At 39.0% G+C, this 22,447-nt stretch overlaps 1 protein-coding gene across 33 annotated transcripts in view; it reads right to left on the bottom strand.

Moving 5' to 3' along the window:
* Positions 1–22,447, bottom strand: part of Hivep2 (HIVEP zinc finger 2) — a 182,948-nt gene that overhangs the window by 139,815 nt on the left and 20,686 nt on the right. For 19 of the 33 annotated variants that reach the window (XM_078018996.1, XM_078019015.1, XM_078018997.1 and 16 more), the window contains exon 2: positions 1,699–1,773. The exons of 10 other annotated variants lie outside the window; for them this stretch is intronic. The gene's annotated coding sequence lies outside the window, so the exon portion shown is untranslated. Of the gene's footprint in view, positions 1–1,698; positions 1,774–2,404; positions 2,498–6,892; positions 6,957–22,447 lie in introns of those variants that run through there. 4 more of the 33 variants (XM_078018998.1, XM_078019017.1, XM_078018999.1 and 1 more) reach the window with 2 other exon arrangements.

Below are 22,447 nucleotides of genomic sequence, written 5' to 3'. Positions count from 1 at the left end.
TGCAGAACAGTAACATAGACATGTAAATAGTCAAGCAGGGATGCAGGTACTTGTAGATGAAGAAACTAAGCTAAGGACGGGGTGGGGTTACTGAGTGAGTGTGCTGGGATAGCTAGATGAATGTGGTGGCATTGCTGGGGTAGGGTGTCCTGGGATTGGGAGATGAGTGTGCTGGAATTACTGGGTGAAAGTGATGACATTGCCTGTGAGTGTGCTGGGATTACTGGCAGAGCATGCTGAGACTGCTGGTGAGTGTGGTGGGGTTGCTGGGTGAGTGTGTTGGGATTGCTGGGTGGATGGATGGAATGATGGGATTGCTGGGGTGAGTAAAGGATTACTGGGGTGATGTGCTAGGATTGCTGAAGATGGGTATATCTGTGATGCATAGTGAGAGAAGAGCCTTGATGTATGAGAGTTGTGAGAGGGCCCAGAAACTGTTGGCACAAATGCTTAATTCACCAGTCACTCCACAGCCACGTGGCTCTTCAGTAAAATTCAAAACACAGCAGGGACCTATGCAGGTGCCCCTTCCCAGGGAGGGAAAACTGACTCCAGTTTTCACCAGCCCCTATACTTCACAGGTAAAGGGCCAGTTTAACAGCTCTTCTTGGAATAAGCCTGTGGAGAGCAGCCGACAAAGCCCCCCCAGACACACACAGAAAAGCAAAAACCACGTTGACATTCCGAGAAGAGAGGGGGAGAAGAGCGTTTTCCTGTATTTGCGTTCTTGAATTGCCTTTTCTTGCTCTTCACTGGAGAGAGGAGAGGTGGGTGATGGCAGCCAGGCTGGCTCATGTGAGAGACCAGAGGGCAGCTGACATGAACTCCTGTCAAGCCTCCTGGCACAAAGATCTGATTATAATACATAAAAATGCGTGGGCAAGACTTGGAGGGCTGGGCTCCCCCCACACTCACTCCCAACCCCGTGCTTTGAATGCATTTGTGTATGCACACCCTCGACAGACTAGGTTCTTTGTGTTGCCATGGAGCTGCGCCCGCTGTTAGTTCAGATGGAAGGATCACTGGCTTTTCTACTTCTAATGGAGGTAAGAATCACTGCATAATATTAACTCCACTTATATTTCAGATTTGCAGTTGTCTTCATGTTCTGAACTTATTCCCTGTCAGATTACCACAATGGAAGCTGCTGGCAAACTGATGCTTGTTTTTATTACATCCATATGCCGAAACTTGAGAACATATATATGTGTGTGTTTGTGAGCTTCCCCAACCCTCCCTATTCTAACAGGGAGTGTTTATGACCTTATCATATCGAGGGGAGTTTATGAGAAGTATAAAATATGAATCAATCCATACTTAATAAATATACTGTGAAACACATAAAACATCTCATAAATAATAGCTGTTTTCTCTGACACAATAAAACTAAATATTATTACACTCTGATAATTACTTTTCAAGTAGGCGTTGAGAATCAAAATCACACCTAGAATAATTTTGCAAATATAGGTAGACTTCTTTAAATTCCACTTGGATCACATTTCAAAGCTCAGACATCCACCGTTTGGGAATTAAATGAAAGAATCTTTCAAAAATGAACACGAAGTGACTTCTAGCACAAACTCAGTACCTATACAGTCCCTCCTTTGGGGATTTTGCATCTCCTAAGAAAATTACAATTTGCATTCTGTAAAAACAAGTGCAAAGGAGTGAAAGAAAATGATTTCGATTTCCTACCTGGAAATCTGCTTCTGGTCCTAGTCACACGTTTTCATAATCTTGATTTTCAATTTCTCAGGTAAATTCACCAATCTGCTGACAAGAAGTTTTGTATTATGACTTCTCCTCCCACAGTGCATACATTAAAATGTGACGATGAAAATGGCCCTGATGTTAACCAGAGCTACAAAACTGAATCTGTCTGTTTGAAATATGAGAGTGTGAGCATGGAGAAGGGCAAGGCAGAACAGGTGGGTAATACATGCTGCCCCAAACTGTAGGTAATAGTAGAGCACTCAGCAAAATAAAATTTAGAAAGTAGTTCATGGGCAACAAAATAAATGGTGGTAGTACTGGATGATAATCCAAAGAATAAACTAAATATACATGAGTCCATACTGAAATCAATCCATCATTCATGTAGATATTCCCTCCCTGAGAGAAATGAAGTACAAGTCTTCTCCCCTTATGAACAGAATACAGAAACAATAAGAGAAAAGTAATAACTTTACAATGGAAAAGCCTGGCAGACTCCACCTTAACCAAGATCTCAAGTTAATGTCACTGTGATAATAAGGCATGTTGATATGACATTCCTCCAACAGAACACAATGAGATGGGTGCCACCCCTGTGTGGTATTCTACACTGAAACTCATAACCTCAGTCTACAAAATTTCTGGTCAACACTCAAAAAAATGCCAAGCTGGGCATGGTGGCACATACTTGTGATCCTAGCAATTCAGGAAGCTGAAGCAGGAAGATTGCAAGTTCAAGGTCAACTTCAGCCAATTAGCCAGGCCCTAAGTAACTTACTGAGACACCATCTGAAAATAAAAAATAAAATGGGCTGGGGATGTGGTTCAATGGTTAAGGCTTCCTGAATTTAATCCCCACTTTAAAAAAAAAAAAAATTCTAACCCTTATGAAACAAAGGGCTTCTGTCATGGTGTACTCTGTGGTGCTATTACATGTCATATTGCATTTAATATTTTAAAAGTGAGTAGCTAATTAATACTAACTGGACTTCTCATGCAAACCAAATTCTTCGGTTCTGTTAACCAGCCACTCAAATAAACTGGCCTTTTCAGTGGTAATTTTGTTTTGAGAGTAATTTTTCTTTTATTTTGACACTTCCAGAAGACCTTACAGAAACACCTTCAAATGTTGTACACTTGAGTTTTCTTCTTACCACAAACAGTATGTATATTTCCATAACAAGTGCCTGGAACCAACAGTACAACACCTAGGACTCTGAGTACCCTGCCCCAGATGCACCATGCTACTTGTGGACAGGCATTCCCCAGTCTCTTGGCTGAGTGACAGCAAGCAACCACAGCAGCCACAAGGCAGGTGGAGAACTAATGAATAAAATGATAAATATTTGTGATGAAACAGGATGTCGAGAGGGAGCGGGGGTGGGAGGGCAGAATATCTCAACTGCTGAACTACTGAAGCTGCTTTGGAATGCCTAACAGTGTCCCTTTGTCAAAATGGGAATGATATATGGATAGATATTTTCTCTGGTGTTTTCACCTTTATTACAAATAATTTATAGAATTACTACTGTACAACATGACACCATTCCAGACACAGAATTTAAAACTTTGGGCTTACTGAACTTGCTGGAGTACTGTTCTCCAGCAAATGTAATGAGCCTCCAAAAAAAAAACACTTTAAACAGTGATTTGAAAACAAAATTGTTTTCAGGTCAGAGAGCAGATTTTCAAAAGATCTGCCCTTGCTTGCTGTTGATTGAAGGTAGACGTTAAACCACTATCTCCACTCTCATCTATGTCACTTAATAACAAGAACATGAATAATCATTTACAGGCTCAAAAGCTTTCTTGTCAAGAATAAATTCAAGGAATTCTGAAATAAACATAATACTTCAGTCTTACAGACTGTCCTCTCAGGGACTTCACTCTTATAGACTCTAGATTCTGTGGGCAAATGACTCAAGTAGTTCCCATCATTCACTCACTGGTTCTGATGGCTGATATCAAGGGTGAGTGAAACAAAACCAAAAGGTAAAATCAACACTCCAATGATGCTCTTTTGGATTCATTTTTAAAGAAAGCGTTATCACCAAAGATACCTTCTTGAGTCCACGGTATCCATCTCTCTCCTGTCTCTCTTCTCTCCTACTGATGATTATTTAAACACAACAAAGTGAAAAGAAAAAAAAAAAAAAGTCCCAACGTTAAAGCATACCTGGGTAGGAATCTGCTATTTGCAATTAATCTCTGAAGACTTAGTCCATGGAAAGTGTTCCTAAGAGTGATCAGTCATCTAGCTGTAAATTCTAGGGAACAGAGCTAATGCCAGCACTGAGTGACAGAATGAGGAGCAAGGGACCCTGCGCTCACTCACTGCGGACTAAACAGAAATGTGAAACTCTGTATCAATACAAAACTTGAACTTCTAGCAGTTTTCAGATTTACAAACCCAATTTGTCCTCTCTGAAGTTCAAGTAGCATTAGACAGGTCCCTCCAAAAGAAAAAGGGGGAAATTATGTAAATGAATTTGAAGACACAATTCTACATTTGCTTCCACTTATTACGGTCATCATCCACAAGAATGATCTAGTCATCCCTTTTAGGCACTTCTCTTTAAAAATCGTTTCTGGAAAACTTAGTAATTAACATGAGAAAAACAATGCTAGAGAGAAAGGGTTACAGGGCCACATATATTTTCCTTTATATTAACTATTTCCTTAGAAATCTTGTTGTTGAACAATATATCTTTTTAAATCATGCTGTGTGACAGGAAATCAAACTCAAAAAGGCAAAATAAAGCCTGTGAGAAAACATGGTAGGTCCAGAATTAGAGATGAATGTGGTAGTTCATTTCAAACACTATCACACATGTACCATTAATACTTTCCACAGGTGTACTCGGATCTAAATCATAAGTCTGTGTGGACATATGCTCTTTCTGAAAGAAAATAAGGCAGCCCAATGGAAATGATTGCATGATCAGAGTGAGGGAGAAAATGTTTCCACCAGAGAAGATAACAAATGAGAACATAGCTACCTATATAGACATTACAGCATAAAACCATGGCCTATGATACTCTGTGAGAGTAATTTATCATCTTAGTTTTCTTCTATCACAAAATTCATTCTCAGCTTTTCTAAGTGTATCAGACATTCAACTGGAAATTCCCACACCATGACTTCTCTGTTAAATGACCATGGACAACCTGTGTATCTTGATCCTGGGGTAACAGTGGGTTGACTGATCATGTCTCTTCTCAATTTCATCACTTACTAAAACTAACCTAACTCTATCTTCCTAATAGCTGCTGAAATAATTTTCTTTGCCCATTTATTTTATAATATTCCAGTATAAGAATTTATCTTCAAAACCACTTAAAGGAAAACAATCTTCCAAAAACGAATGAGTTACAGTAATCTGGTAGACCACAAAATTAGATCTCCCAAATGCACCAACATCTCCCCACCATAAAACAGTGATGTTCCACAAGAGAATTCACTGGTGGTAAGATCTCCAAAAACAAAGCAAAACTCAGATTTTTACATGAAATGCAACTGTGAATGAACCATGGTACATCCATATTCTTTGAGCCATGAATGCAGGCCCAGGTTTTTTAAAAGCTTACTGCAGAATGTGATGTTAAGGACTCTTCATTTTTATCCTTTAATTTGTACCACATCCACCATTGCTGCAGGAGCCCAGTACACACCACCACATCACATTGTTTGAATACAGGCAGTTCTCAACTTACAAACACCTGACAAAAACCAAAAATAAAACCAGCTGCTGCCATGCCAGGGTTGTCGCCTTCTACACCACCAGAGGTCTTGCCGCTACCCCTGGAGAGAATCAGCTGTCGTGAAGAAATCTTAAACTGTTTAGAGAATTTGGGGGCAGAAAGATCACAGCAATACAAAGCAGGGTGGGAGAGGAACACCACCCAAATCCAGTGTCCACCTTCAGTAGCGCTATTTAGTAAACTTGAATGAATTCACGAATACCTGAACTCGCCCCTGTAATCTGGACCTCCTTACTTTGCCTCTGTCCTGCTCCAACAGCCTATTAGCTAACCTCCTTCTGGGGCTCATAATTCATGAACCAAGAGCTAAAGGAGGGTCAAAACCCCAAAGGAAACCACCATGATCATTAGTAAGCCATCCACAGGACCACTGCCAGAAGACAGCCCACGCCCAGGACCAAGAGAAAAAGTCCATTTGCAAAAGCACAAAAAGCTCATGACACAGGGAGACGAAAAGACAAGATACAAAAGGAGAAAGAAGCTGGAAGCTGGTAGCTCTGTTTAGCAGAGTTTTGTTTTTTGTTCTTTTGGTTTTTTTGTGAAGCTTATTAATAAAAATGCCAAATGAGAAATCAGAGTACAGAGGTCTCAGTGTGACACCGAAGCAGTAAATATGGCATCAAGGTGAGGGTAGGCTAGTACCAGTTTGCTAAATTATTCCAACTTCACTTGGATGGCCTTCAAGACTCAGAACCTCTTTAAACACATATGAAGTCTAGTAACTTCTCAATTTGTCTCACTTTATATATTACTAATAATTCTTATCTTCTGAAAATTGGAGGCACTCCATTGCTCAAAATTATCTTCCTCAGATCCCTGATACCAGCTGAATTAGAGAAATCATAGAAACTCAAACTTGAGTGGGTTTAAAGGCCTTTTAGGTTAACAACCCAATGAAAGAAATACAGCAACTTCACTTGTCTCATTCGAGATCCATCACAATGGATCCAGTAGTCCTGGATGCATATGATTCCAGATCAAACGTATGCACAGTTCCCGTCTCCTGGCTTTCATTCATGGCCACTATGCTGCACGACTGCAGGGGCACCATTTATATCCAGCCCACATGAGTGGTGCCCTCAATAGTCTGGCAATATCCAACTCTCACACAGCCTTATGAGGTGATCCCATTTTCATCTATGACATCATCTCCACCAGGAGTGCAATCTCCCAACCCCATCTCTGTTTCCAATGAGGCTAACCACGCCTGAAGGCCCACGTCTTCCATAAACTCCTTCATGGTTTCTGCAACAGCTCCTCATCTTTTTCTCTGAGCTTTCACTGCATTTGGTTTATGCCTCATTTTTCTCCTATTCTGTCTTCTAGTATAATGGGTTAGAGTGCTTGAGTCTCATCACTCATCATACTCGTCTCTAGGCTCCCTGAGAACATAAATGGCATGAGATTCACCTACCTTTCCACAGGGTTCCTAGCCCACTGCCAAAATCAGATCAGGTACTTCAATCATTGGTGGCTGGTATTTATGACTGGGAAAGGAAAGTGATGAATCATGAACTAGAAAAGTTTGAGAGCATAATTTTGACTAAAATAAAATACAGCAATCTGAGAACTAGAGGTAAATTTTGATAACTTCATGCTTTCAGAACCAGCGCGTTGAGAGGACCTGCTCAGTTGTAGGATGTTACTGTCAAAGAAATACTCCCCCTCATCTTTTCCTTCCTTCCCTTGAAAAAAATAAATTCCAAGTTCTGCACAACCAATTAGAAATTGAAAGAAAGTACAAAATAACCAAATACAATTTGATCCATTTTGTATAAAATCAAAAATAATTTTTTTGAGCCAGACATAGTGGCACACACGCAGGTATTTGGGAAGCTGAGGCAGGATGATCTCTTAAGCTCAGGAGTTTGAGGCCAGCCTGAGCAACAAAGCAAGACCCATCCTATAAGAAAAAAATAAAATGAAATCTTTTTCAGTTAATGAAATTATACCAAAGGGCAAGTTTAAAAGATCACAAATCTAAAACACTTGTAAAGCAGCTAGAGAGATATATTTAGAGGTATCAAAATATGGCTTTCTTTACTCTATAGAGCCCATGTGTCTGCCCAGCATATAATATGCATTCTCTTAGTACCCGTGCTAAAATATCTATTTTAATAGATGTTCCATGCTTCAGGGACACCATTATGATCTATTAGAGGGTGATTAGCTACATAAAATATGATTTTACATTAGCTATATAGAAAGGAGACATCTTCAAATTGATACATATAGATTCCTATCTACCTATAAAAGAAATCTATCTGAATATTTTTGAAGACTTTAAAATATATTGTGCATTGGTATGCTGTATATTGGTTAATGAGTCAAAATATTTTAATACATATCACATCCATGGGCATGTGTAATCTGAAAAATATATCACGAGCATCTTCAACCATTTAAATATGTAAAAGGTAGGGGGTGAAGAGACTTGTTAAAGAGTAGAGTATCTGAGAATGAACAGTGTACTAAGCATGTCAACTAAGCCTTCACACACAAAAACATTGGAGCTTCTAAGATCTAAAATGCAAAAACTGCTTGCCTCTCTTTTTAATCAGAAATGTCTCAGGGTCCTTATCATGAACATAAATGACCAGAGAATTCTATTTATTGGATTCCTTGTTTCAATTCACTAATGTAGAGTTTGAGAACCCTGTGGGGCTTCTCCCATGAGCCAGGCACCGTGTGAAACCCCGGATCCAGTATTGGATGGAGTTGGTCTAAGAAAGACAATCAGTCACTACTGTCAACTGGGGTAGCTCTCAGGAATACCTCCAGCAGTTGTTTCCCCCTTCCTTCTTCTGCTTCCCTCCTGGTCTACATTTTTATGTTGCCTTTTAAGATCTCATTTCTGATTTGTATACTTCATGTATTTCCTTTTTCACTTTCAGGATGTCAGCTATTACATTTGCAATCCGTGTGCCATCCTGTACCAGTGGCACTGTTTCTACATGCTTCCCGTATATTGCCCTTTTTCCAGGGATGATTAGTTTAAAACTGAGACTAAAATAAGGACAAACAAGCTCTGAGAGGAGGCTGAATAAGTGTTTTCTATCGTTGTGGTTTGAGGAAATCATTTCATGCACTATCAATTCCTTCTCTTTGATGTGATAGTTTTAATGTCCAAACGACCCTGGCATACATTTAAGAAGATAATTTAAACAAATGTTTTACCCACAAAAGTTCCTCCCTCTTCTACAATCCCTTTTTAAAAGAAAATGTAAAAAAAAAAAATTATACTTCTTAAAAAGCAATATCCCTACTGCCAGAGAAATCTTCTATATGTTGAGTCCTTAGAAATGGTATCTTAATATATTGACCATTATTTCTCAAAGAGCAGGCCTCAGATTACCTGCATCAGAATTTCCTGATTTTCTTCATAAAATACAAGGTTCCAGCATCCCATCTCAGACCTACAGAATCACATTTATAGAGCTTGAGGATCTGATTTAAAAAAAAAAAAAACCTTGATAAACAGCTGTAGATGAAACACCTTGACACCACTGATCTTAACAGTCAAACAGGCTTAATGAAGACCCACATTCTCCACTGAACCATCATAATGCAACATGGACTGAGCACCACTCTCTGCAAACACTGAATAAAATTAAGTTTAAAAAGATCAAGAAAATAAAGTTTAAAGCCTGACTCTTACCAGGGAGTTTGCATTCCAATCAGGAAGTTAAAGCACAGGCATATGAAAAGAACATGAAACATTTTAGGACTCCAGGACATGGTGGGCACACACACACTGAGAAGGGCAGAGTCAAAGCGTGAGCAGACTGCAGTTAGGACTCAAAATGAAGACTCCCAAAACAAGACTGGGGTCAGAATTTAAAAGGAAATATTTTTCAAGTGGGTCTTGGAGAGATGTGGCAATTGCCAGAAGACATCTGAGATCAAGGGGAAAATATGTATCATCATAGCTCTTGGTACCACAGTCAACACAAAGAGAAAAGGAAATGCCCTGAAGGATTATAAAAAAGCTGTGATGTTGGTTTGGAAAGACCAACCTGAAAAGAAGTTTTTCCAAATATATATTATCTTTTGGGGCAGATAGGAGATTCTGTAATCCACAGTGTATAGAGGAGGAAACTAAGACTCATCCAAGACCCTCTGGCTGAGTTCTTCTGGGGGGCAGAGATGGTTCTTCCTTTCCATCAGGGACTTTTCTTTTCTTTGTTCAGCCTGATATGTCCCCAGTAGATGAATCACTAATTTATTACGTGGCCTTCAAAACAGTAAGCCAACCGAAATCATCATATTTCTCCCTCCCTTCATTTCAAGAAGTCAGGAGGAAAGACTTCTTTGTGTGTGTGTGTCTGTGTGTGTGTATGTACACAGGTGCATCTGTGTGTGCATGGGCATATAAGCATTTGCATATCTGTGTGTGCATGTACATACACATATGCAAAAGGTGTAGGGGTATCACCATTTCTTAATGACTTACTGCACTTTAGGGTGTGCATAGATGCTCCATTTATGCCAAAACATATCAAAAAGTAAAAGCCAAACAAAGTGTCTATGATTTGGGATCAATACCAGGTTTCAGATATGCACGTTTTGTCTGGCTTTTGTAGCCACTAGCCACATGTGACTGTTTAGATTTAACTTTTCAATTAACAGGGAATAAAATTTAACAGTTAGTTGCTTGGTTGCACTAATCATATTTCTAGTGTTCCCAAACCACATGTGACTAGTGGCTCCCATATTGGCCACCTCTGATACAGGACCTGCCCATCACTGCAGATGGCTAATTGGAAAGCACTGCTCTGGAGTGTCGTTCTTTCTACAAATATGAGAGCAGATCCCAATATATACAACCACTGTTGTTTGTATCTAGTTTTAAGGACACGCTAACTAGAGTGATAAAACTTCTGTTCCTTCCACCCCAAGCCTCCTCAAGACTGTCTAAGATATTCATTTCTTCCTCCTTAACCCCTCCTGCTCATCACACCTCTTCCCATGGTGGTTTTAATCCTGGCTCCGTAAATACATATGCTTCCATCTCCCCTACAGATGGCTCCATAAAGGCCCACGGGGTCACATTTGAGCACACCTTCCTAACACAATACACTGAGTTCCCCCAATATGGGCCATAGTTCTGATTACTGGGTAGAATGCATTACTAGTGGGAACACCTAGAGAATAAGACCAGAGATCTAACAGAAAGGAAGAAGTAAGAAGAGTTGAAAGCACGGTAAGGTGTTGTGATCATTTCTACTGCTCAGATGGAAATGCTGTTTTTGCTGCACATCTAAGAGGAAAAAATAATAATCAAATTATTTTTAAAGTGTGAATATGTACTCAGCAGACATCAACTGGAAGAGTGCTGGGCTATTATTGCCTGCACTGTTTAACCGTCAACAGCCAGCACACAGAGACTGGCCCCTCACAACTGCAGGTGACCAATCCAGTACTCACAGTGGCTTGCTTAGCTTTATACCAGCTTTTCAAAAAAGGTTTGTCAGCTGGGCATAGGTGGCGCATTCCTGTAATCCCAGTGACTCAGGAGGCTGAGATATGAGGATCACAGTTTGAAACTAGCCTCGGCAACTTAGCAAGATTATGTCTCAAAATAAAAAGTAAAAAGAGGCTGGTGATGTTGCTCAGTGGTTAAGCACTCCTGAGTTCAATCCCCAGTATTTAAAAAGGAAAAATTTAAAAAAAAAAAAAATGTGTGTGTGTCAGTTTGATTCACTCATGGATATACAACATCCTCCAACCTCAAGCCTTAGGACCCAAAGGAAAACTTCCACTTTGACTCTGAGAACTACCTCCAGACCACTCAAAAGGTAAGTTTCCTTCATATGATCATTTGGATAGTTTCAAAGTATATGAAATATGAACAATATCTGATTTTCAAAAAAAACAATACTTGAGGGGAAAACCCCATGTATCAAAAACACACTGGATGTCACTGTGAAGATGGAAAATATTTAAAAGGAAGAGAAGCAATTAGCCTGCACCTCACCACTTACTGTTTATTCAGCCAAATTTAATGCAGTTTCCCATTCTACACTAAGCATCTGGGCACTTTCCCACAAGCCTTGGAAGCTAGAGATACCTACGGGGTCACCTTAGACCAGAGGAAAGGGAACTTCACAGGAAATGAAACCAAGCAACACAGTAACAGCACCTCTGATGACAACCCAGAGATTCAAGATAAAGATTAGGGCAAGGCGGGTGGGGGAGCTGAGTGTGGTCTTCAGAAGTGAAACTTAAAACGGGCTGAAGACACATCATTTTCCATAAGAAAAGTCACCTGCTCTGGCCCCTGCTCACCTTTACCTCCATCTCTTGGCTCACCATGATGGCCTTCCTCCATTGTTATCTTTTTAGATTAAAAGAGAGTCCCTGACCTGCCAAATCATCAATTACAAGTTGCACATCTCCACACACCTCTTCCTCCGATAATATACCCCAAAACTTCAGACAGGAGCCCTAAAACATTATCAGGCTCTACATACATTAAAAAAAAAAGTCAGCTGCAATGTGCTCAGAGTTTGCATCCACAGGACACAGTGGAGGGCAATGGGAAGACCAGGCTCTGGTGCACCATGGACCCATGTGTAATCTTGGACAAGCTATTCATTTACCTTCTCGGCACCATAGATTTTCTCATCTGTCAGCCAGTTACCATGTGCCAAAAATTTAAGTTGTCCACCAAATCTAGAACACATGCATCTTTTCTTTTTTTTTAAATACCTTTATTTATTTATTTATTTGTTTGTTTGTTTATATGTGGTGCTGAGGATCGATTCCAGGGTCTTGCATGTGCTAGGTGAGTGCTCTACTGCTGAGCCACAACCCCAGCCCACACATGCATCTTTTCATATTTTTGAAACCAAAATGTGTCTATCAATGGCATCTTTCAATTAATTGGAAGTCTTTTATTTCTTTCTTAGAGGTATATCCAGTACCACCTTATAACCTATGGCACCTTAGAGTCTATGAAATACGGAGGAAACTACATCATAAGGTTTTGGTAATGGCTGATTAATTTAGGTAAAGAATTTACCACAGTGGTTATTCCTGAATAAGCTGCTTGATTACTATTAGTTACTATTATTAAATCAACAAGTCATAAGAGAAAATCCTTATAGTTTTACCCATAAGTTGTGTACTGATATGATGATTGATACTTGGGACAGTGGTGCTAGCCTATAGTGCTAACTACCAGTGACAGTAGGGAGGCTGAGGCAGGAGCACCTCCTGGACCCAGGATTTCAAGACCAGCAACCAGGTGACTGGACATAACCCCAGCCCTTGCCACAGTGCCTGATACACAGTAGGGCCTCAGTAAACAACTGCTGACTGAATCCACTGAATGTAGGGCCCAACTTCATTCCTGCCAAAGGCTCCCTGTCACACCCACATCTGATATCCTTTCAAGGTAAATGACATAGAGCAGATTCCTGCTTTTAAAACACTGTGAATACTTCTCCAGTTCAAGTCATTGAGCAGGTTTTCCCCTCCCATAATGCCCTCTCTACCTCATGTTCCATAAATTTAAATCCTGAACCCCACCCACCAAGGCCCAATTCAAATTTCACCTCTAAGAAATGTTCTCCCCATCTTATTCCCATTTGGCATTCTTCCTATTCCCATCCATCACCTTCTCAGCTACCATAAACACGTGATCTGGACCTCTCTGGACAGAATACTGCCTACCTTGTATTAAACTAAGTGTGAGAACCAGAACTCTGTATTGATTGCCCTGCCTTCCCTGGAAGGCTGGACACAAGAGGGAAATCCTCTTGGATTGAATCTGAGTCCTCTTATTATGCACTGAATTGTGTTCCCCATAAAAGATAGACTGGAGTCCTAATCCTACCTCAAAACATGACCTTATTTGGAAACAGGGTCACTCAGATGTAATTAGTTAAGATGATGTAATACTCCAGTGACATTGGCCCTTACTCCAACAAGACTGGTGTCCTTATAAGCAGACAGGGACCCACAGGGAGAATGCCACGTGAAGACAGGGGCAGAGATTAGAGTGATGATGAGCCAGGGGATGCCAAGGATTGCCAGCTGTCACCAGAAGCTAGGAGAGAACCTGGAACAGAGTCTCCCTCACCACTCTCAGAAGGAACCAACCCTGCCAACACCTTGATCTCAGATTTCAAGCCTCCAGGGCTGAGGCAATAGAGACCTCAGTCACCTAATGTGTGGTGCTTAATCACAGAAGCCACAGCAAACAAACAAACGTCTTCCTCACCTAGCTGCTGTGACACTGGACCCTCTTGACTGCTGTGCTTCTCTAACCCTTTCCTAATCTTCCTGAGGCCTCAATCCCTCCTACCAGGACTTTAAAAGTTGGAGTTGCTCCAGGGTCAGCCCCAAGTCCTTTCCTCTTCTCACCCTCTATGTCTCCCTTTAAACCCTTTTATCTGCCCCAATTCAAACACAACCTGCACACTGATGGCTCCCAAATTCCTGTTTCAACCTATCCTCTCTTCCAGACTCACATGCTCAACTCCCTGCCTGACACTAGAACACTTGTCCACTCAGATAATTCAAAGCCACTTTCCCAAAGCTTTTTCCAAAAGGTTCTACCACAGCACAATGAAGGTACAATAAATATTACAGGCACTGTACTATAACTAGATTTAAATGCATTTCTTCTAAGATGGTTAAGAGTTCTAGTCACTCAAAATTTCAAATCTGATTAGCTGATATAAACTTCTTCCTTCTCTTATTCTAATAGTTGAAATATTAGTAAATACAAGTTTATAACAATTTAATATCTGATGTACAGCTGGTTTTATCACTAATTCTTTCTTCTCCAGGATTATTAATCTACTTGATATGTGAAACAGAATATGCTAATAATTAAAAAAAAAAGAACCACATCCACAAAATGAAACAGTCAAATATTCTTCAGGAAAGATCTTGATGCAAGGACTGAAAAGGGAACAGTAAGAGCCACCTCTGCAGAAACAAGATGTATGAGTGACTTTCAGGTAAAACACACTGCACAGACACTAATGACTCTACATGCTTGTGAATTCCAAAATTACCAGGTTTTATTCACATGAATCATGAAAACAGAAAATTGAATACATCTTTTTCTAAATGAGGAGAACATGCTAATATTCTGCTATTTATTTTATTAAGAATCCTAGATAGGGCTGGGGATGTGGCTCAAGCGGTAGCGCACTCCCTGGCATGTGTGCCACCCAGGTTCGATCCTCAGCACCCCATACAAACAAAGATGTTGTCCGCCAAGAACTAAAAAATAAATATTAAAATCCCCCCCCCCTCTCTTTAAAAAAAAAAAAAAAAGAATCCTAGATAACCTTTATGACTTTCCATTCATTCTAGGGAGAAGACCAAAGTCACATGTAAGGTTTCTAAAGCCCTGCATGGATCCCAGCTTCACCTCCCACTTCAAATGATATCTGCCCCCAAAAGTTGCCTCAAACCTTGGAACAAGGAATTCCAAAGCTAAGGAACAGCCCTAAATATCATATCCATGTATCAGATGAACGAATTCTATTTCTCACGTGGTTTCACATACTCTCTCCAAACCAAAAAATAAATAAAAATAAATTTAAAAGTTTTCTAATTTTAACAAGAACAATGATAGTAATGAAATGAAACAGCCCCCAGGACCCCTGCTTCCCTTCTGGATACCTATTTCCTTCAACCTCCTCCTCTTTACCTTCCTGTTTATTCTCATGATTAAACAATCCCAATGTTAAAACCACAACAGCACACAGAATCTTTGCGGATGAGGACACTGCTTCCTTCTAGCTGCTTCTTCCAGCCTTATATCCTACTGCGTCCCTCATCTTTGGATTTAGTTTTGAATACAGCTGCTGAGACAGACCGCATCCACAGACCCAGGGCCTCCCCAACACAGCACTGAGACGCTCTGCAGTGGCTTTTCAACTCTGCAGGCCTGGGGTTCTTTCAGAATTGTCCCAGAGGCTCGTGCCCATGAGGTCATGCCCAGCTGACCTCTTCAGAAAGTGATACCCTGGAGCGCAGCTGTAAAAATAGAGCACTGACAACTTCTTATTCACCAATACACAACAGAATGTTCTCTGGATTCTAAGGAACTGACACATTCATACAATTACATAAACACAAGGTGGAATAAAAGAATAAAAGAGCCTGAAGCTATAGCAATGTATTTTTTCTCATGCCCAACCTATTCGAGAGCAAACTGACCACTTAACATCATTTAGAAAATAGAGATGGCATAAAAGCTATTCAACTAAGACAGCCTGGAATCTCAGATTAAGTCATTTCTGTGATAACTTTTTTAATATAAACACTTAGAGTAAACTCCTTCATGCATTTCTTCATAGTATATAATTCCCCACATATTACTTTTCTTTTAAGTCATACAATTTATTTTATGTTTAAAGCACCTTCTTAATGGTGATTGAAATGTCTCTGTCAGTTCAAAGCTTACCCATATGTCCCATTAGTCTATCCAGTTCAAAGACACTTTCATTCACTCACGAGGACTTTCTTAATTCCAGTATATTTTCAAAACCCTCTCATCCCAGCAGCTCAGGAGGCAGAGACAAGAGGATTGCGAGTTCAAAGCCAGCTCCTGTCCTAAATAAAATACAAAATAAGGCTGGGGATGCGACTCAGTGGTCAAGTGCCCCCAAGTTCAATCCCTGATACCAATCCCCAGAAAAAAATAACTCTCAAAAATTATAAAGATCTCTGAAGCAAGCCACTTCAACTCTCTCTCTTCTTCCCTGACCCTGCCAAATACTAGGGATTGAACCTAAGTCCTCACATGTGCTCTACCACTGAGCTGTATCCCCAATCCTTTATATTTTTATTTTGAGATGAGGTCTTGCTAGATTGCCCAGGTTAGCCTTGAACTTAGCAAGCTTCCTGCCCCAGAGTCTGAGTAGCTGGGAGTATGTACCGATTTATCCAGCTTCAACTTCCTTTTTATTTTTTTTTTGAAAAGACAAAATTGAAATAAAGGGGAAAAAAATTAGAGAACAGTACTATTAAATGCCCTTTCTTCTGCTCTCTTCCTTATATAAGTGGTTTTCTTCACCAATTTCAGCACTTCATATTTTTTTAAAGAGAGAGAGAGAGAGGGAGGGAATTTTAATATTTATTTTTTAGTTTTTTCGGCGGACACAACACCTTTGTTTGTATGTGGTGCTGCGGATTGAACCTGGGCCGCACACATGCCAGGCGAGCGCGCTACCGCTTGAGTCACATCCCCAGTCCCAATATATTTTAATATTTGATTCATAATTGTACTTTAAAGAATTAATCCTCCTGAATCCTCACAAAATAGATTAGGAATGCACCTTAATAGCTTAAGTTCAATAAGCAACACTCTGCAAGTATCTTCTGTACAAATCTAGATTCACAGTAGTCTCATATATAGGCCTTTCTTTTGTGCTTTTTTTTTTTTTTTTAGAATCACATTGTTCTTCATGAAACACATCATAAATGCAGTTTATGATATGGACTGTTCATGAGCGTTCTACTTAAAGGCTCATTTTGATAAATATCCTCATTTGACTTCTGCAAATAAATTCCATATTCAAACATATTAACTTTTAGGAAATAAAATGTAATAAACATGAAGAAGTCAACACTAGTAGAGTAGCATTCTAAAGTATTGGTAACTGTACATTAATTCATTTTAAAAAAAAATAGATACCTTAACACAGATCTCACTGTTCCTTACACATTTAGTGTGGCAATTCTCAAGTCATATTAATAAATTGTAAGTAAATCTATATCAAACCTACACTGACATTAAACAGCAAAGAATCTAATCCTCAAAAGGAGGCAGAAATGGACACCACAAATCTATAATCCCAGCAACTCAGGAGGCTGGGGCAGGAAGACTACAAATTCAAGGCCAGCCTCAGCAACTTAAGAAAACTCTATCTCAAAATAAAAAGAATAGAGGCTGGGGTTGTGGCTCAGTGGTAGAGCGCTTGCCTAGCATGCACGAGGCACTGGGTTCGATCCTCAGCACCACATAAATGTAAAATAAAAATATTGTGTCCACCTACAACTTAAAAAATAAACATTAAAAAAATTAAAGAAATAAATGAAAACAATGAAAAAGGACTGCAGATCTGGGAATGTAACTTAGTGGTAGAGCATCCCTGGATTCAGTCCCTAGTACCAAAAAAGAGAAAGGGAGGAAGGGAAAGGGGTGGGGGGACAGACAGACAGACAGACCTGTACTAATTACCTGTTCAAAATATGCAAGGAATTAAAAAAAAACACTCTATTCTGGATAAAAATAGAGAGATTTCTAAGGACATTTTTATGCCCTTAGACATAAGGGCATAATTATAGTAGGAAATTTAGTTTCATGAAGTAAAGTTCTTCTGTTATGTGTAAAAACACAGTTGTTCCACCCTTCTATAAGCCTCCAAAATACTTCCTTTACAATTCACTTCATCTCTATAATTCTTACCATAGCCCCATTTTGCATAACTGCTACATAAGGTCACAGAGTTATAGCCAAAAAGAAAGTTGCAAATTTAAGAATAATGTCCCTTCTATTGTATCGGGCTACTTATTTGTCACTTAGTTTTCTTGGTATCTCCCAAGTCCTGCCTTCCAAAGGCCATGTCATTTGGAGCTGGACTTGGTTCCATCCTAGGTCACAGTCCTATGTGTCAGTGAATGGCTCACAGCTTTACTCTGTGATGTGCCAGTGATGAGCCACTCTTGAACCACCCAGAAAACAGGTTTGTATTGCCAATATCACCCCAACCACTAAGACCCGGTGACCCACACCAGAAGAAAGAACTCACTTGGCAATTCTCCAACGACCAGGAAACAAACTCCCAATACATTGTATCCTCTAAGAAATATTTATTTAGGAGTCAGGTTATTATATGTAATGATAGAAAAATAAACTTCCCTTAGAAAACTAGAAGGTGCCTACCATCAACAGGAAGAAAACATTTTTTAAGCTCGAATTTATTAATCTGGATAAAGAAAGTGTTAAGCTATCTTTTACCTCTAATTCAGTCATTCTTTAACCATTGATCCAGAAAATATATACTGAGCCATAGAAGGAGCAGGTGATGTAGTCACAGACAAGGGAAGTCCAGGCTTTGAATTCAGACTGGATATAACTTCAGACTGTCTGAACTTAAACACAAATTCTAAAATGTTCTGGCCATCTAACTTTGAACATGATACTTAACCTCTTTGTTCTACAGGTTTTTCATCATTAACTAAGGAGTCTAACAGCCTTTGCTCATAAGATAAAGAATTTAAGGTATGAGATGATTAAGTGAGGATAAAATAATTAACACAAATAAAAGTCCTAGAAAAGTGCCTGACACTCAATTTTTTTTTTGAATCATCATTATAAATTAAAAATTCCATCAGATTCTGAAGGGACAATGATAATAAGTCTGTGTCACCCCATCCCTACTAAAGATTCCAAATAAGTGTACCCAGGAACTAATCACAAACCAGCAGTTTATCCTAATCCAAAGTTGTGTGTGTGGTGGGGCGGGGGGGGGGGGGGGGGGGTGTAAAACTTCTTCCGAAATTCTAGAACCTAATCCTCTTCTGGTGAGAAATTTCTGTGTCTAATTTAAATGTCTCCCCTCCACTTACCAAGAATGAGGCATAATAGTCACTCACACTCAATAGCAAATGACAGATAAAAATAATTGCCAGCTAGCTCCCAATTATAGAGCACTTTCAGCTCTACTTGGTGTGGCTACACAATCCCCTCAGGGAAACTCTGGATTCTGTTGGCTCCTAGAATAAGACTCTCTTGGTGACTCTCTTTCTCTCTCTGTCTCCATGAACTGGCCTCAGCCCACATCCCCATTTTTCATGACCTCTCACTTGTCCTTTAAACTTGAGCCATGCTAAGCTATTTAGAATTCCTCAAATCCTCACCCATTCATTCTTAAACCCTTAGCTGAAAAACTTTACTAGATGGATCCCAAACACTCAGGCTGTTTCTAATTTAGATACACCTTAATAAAATAGGGAAACTAAGCTTCACTGTCAAACCAATTCCAGGAGTAAAAATCTAAGCTTCCAAATTTTATAGTCAAGATAGTCAATTTGTCAGACATATTTAATGAATACCAAGATCAGCCTCATAATGTGCAGAACCCAATGCAAAACAAAAATGTAAGACTCTTTGTTCAAAAATTTAAAATTTCTTTTGTTTTAATTTAAAAATATTTATTTATTTTTTAGTTGTAGGTGAACACAATATCTTTATGTGATGCTGAGGATGGAACCCAGGACTTCACATGTGCTAGGCAAGCACTCTACCACTGAGCCACAACCTCAGCCCCCCCCCAAAAAAAAAATTTAAAATTTCAAGACAGTAACAGCAGAGCGTTAAACCAAACTCAGGCTCTTTGATCTTGGGGTTCTTGAGAATACACAGATCACACGCCCAGGAAGCCAGTCCTGTTGAGCACCTTACTAGTCACTGAAGGTACAGCCAGGCCCTTTTCATTCATACTCCCAATTTCCAGAAAACCTCACTTGCAGTATCAAAGATTCTGTTAGGAAATGAATGAAAAAATACATATACACATTTCAGCTTTGGGTCTCAAATTGCTATGTTGAGTCTTAGGGTTAGATACTAGTTAAAATTACTCAACTGTAAGTGACTACTCTTTTAGTTTCATTAAATGTCTTCTTTAGTAAATCAGCAAGTTACCAAGCTTTTAAAAAATCACTCTCATTAGTTGAAAAGGGGGTTACAAATTATTGCAATAGTAAATAAAACACCAGGGTTGCAATATTGCTAAATATCTTGCTTTTCTGAATATGTTTCAACTTAATGGATGTGTTTTGAGCACCTATTTTATATATCTATATATATATATATATCTATATCTCTCTCTCTATATATATATTTACATTCAATTTTTTAAATTTAATATCTCATTTGGGCTGAATTTAAACCACTTAACAAAAAGAGAATTCTACAAGTATGGCCTAGGAATATGAAACAGGATCAGAAATATGAGAGACAGTGGTTTCCTCTCTCCACAGCACCTGTGCCCTAAACAACTGCTCTGGGTGGGACCCTGTTCTAAGCACTGGGAATTCACTGAGAGCAGGACAAACTCTGCCTAGGAGTGTACAATTCATTGGGAAAGCGAGACAGTAAACAACTAATTCTTTTTTTAAAAAAATTTAGCATATGTCAAATTACAATACCAAGATGTAAGGAAGGATTACTTTTATTTTAGTATTTTCCTCCAAGAAATGCAAGCTTCTCAGCTGAGAGATAAAAAACATTCTTCTACCCACCCTTATCAGAACTGTAGTTTCAATTACCACAAAGGCCCCAATTTTTTCTGCACAAAATACATTCTAGCACAAGAGCAGAATCTATTTCCCAAAGTAGGTGTTTTGTAATTCATGTATGAACCAAATCACTTATGTTTGGACCATGATGATAGATGAGGTATTGGATTTGGCCAAATGTTATAAAACTCAAATTCTATGCAATCCAGAAGTACTCCTCATGCAATGGAATTATAACAACACCATGTTAATCTCCTGGTGATTATGAGATTCAATTAATATGTCTACAGATCCTACTTAGCACCTCCAACAAGATGCTGCATTAAAACTGGGGATTATTGTTAATACAAATCTGGAGTAATTGATCTCTGTTATAATACAACTAAATAAATACTTTCATAATGCCAGTGTTATAAGTGGCCAAGCTGGATTTAGAAGCAGTTTTAAATCTTAAAAAGAGCAAACAGACACAGTGCAAGAGACCCAAATACAACAAGGCCTAAAACAGTTGTCCACTTAAAGAGATATATCTGTTGTACAATCTCATGATGAGGGAAAGAAAGGAAAAAAGAATCATACAGAAAATTAATATTGCATTACACAGTGCTTTCTGGTTTTAGAAAACATTGTTCATCTCATCCTGTGTGCTCCTGAATCTGTTGAACTATTTAAAGAGTACTAAGGGTGTAGCTCAGTGGCAGAGCACTTGCCTAGCATGCCCCAGAGACCCTAATTCCAAGTCCAACACCACACAAACACATACACAAACACACACACACACACACACACACACACAAATATAGTATAACGGAGGTAGCTCTCTTTGACATAATACCAAGAAGCTATAACTTTATTTCCTTATGTGGGCCATTGAGAATATCTGTACCAACAGTTTTTGTATATTTCATAACTAAATAACTTTGCTATGGCATCTTGAATGACATTCAGATGGGAAAAAGGAGGATCATATTCCACCAAAGGGAAAAAAAAGCTACCCCCCAAAAAGAAAGGAGACATAATTTCAAAACCTCTCTTATTCCAAATCTATTCCAATAACCTTAAATTCACTTATTGCATAAATCAGCTGAAAGTTTCCAAAGGGAAATAACAATTGTAGTTTATACACGTCTAACGATCACATCAGGCTTCTTTTGAAGGAAAATACTTAAGCAACACTTACAAAAACTTAGGTGAGCGTTAGCTTCATGATTCAGTTTTACCTGAGCACGTAAACACAGTGTATGTTTCGATATGGAACAATTTTCGAGGTTACTAGGAATTACTAAATAATATTTTCGTCAAGTCTTTGATATAAGAAACCTTAGCAGACCTCCCAGTGAACTTTGGCATTTTGGCTGTGTGGCCAAAAGAACAATCTACCATTACAAAGCCTATTCATCAGTCAACTAGGAACATCATCACAATGGCTACTGGGCTGATCCTCCTCTTTATCATACTTGCGAGTATATGAGACACACAAGATTCACATTACTAAATTATAGATTACTAGTGCGAAGATCAATTTTAAAATATAACTTGAAAATTTATTAATGCAAATGTAAACACTTTTTATTTAAAAGCTTGTGTTGAGTGGCTTGTCTTCAATTTTTTAAAAGCCTTCCTACAGCAAAAAAATCCTGTCAACTTCAGGATAATAAATCCAGGGCTACCAAGTTATCTTGAAGTTCAAAAAAAA

Source organism: Ictidomys tridecemlineatus, chromosome 8 (genome assembly GCF_052094955.1).
Source record: "Ictidomys tridecemlineatus isolate mIctTri1 chromosome 8, mIctTri1.hap1, whole genome shotgun sequence".
NCBI classification, from domain to species: Eukaryota; Metazoa; Chordata; class Mammalia; order Rodentia; family Sciuridae; genus Ictidomys; species Ictidomys tridecemlineatus.
This window is presented reverse-complemented; position numbering and strand designations above follow the sequence as displayed.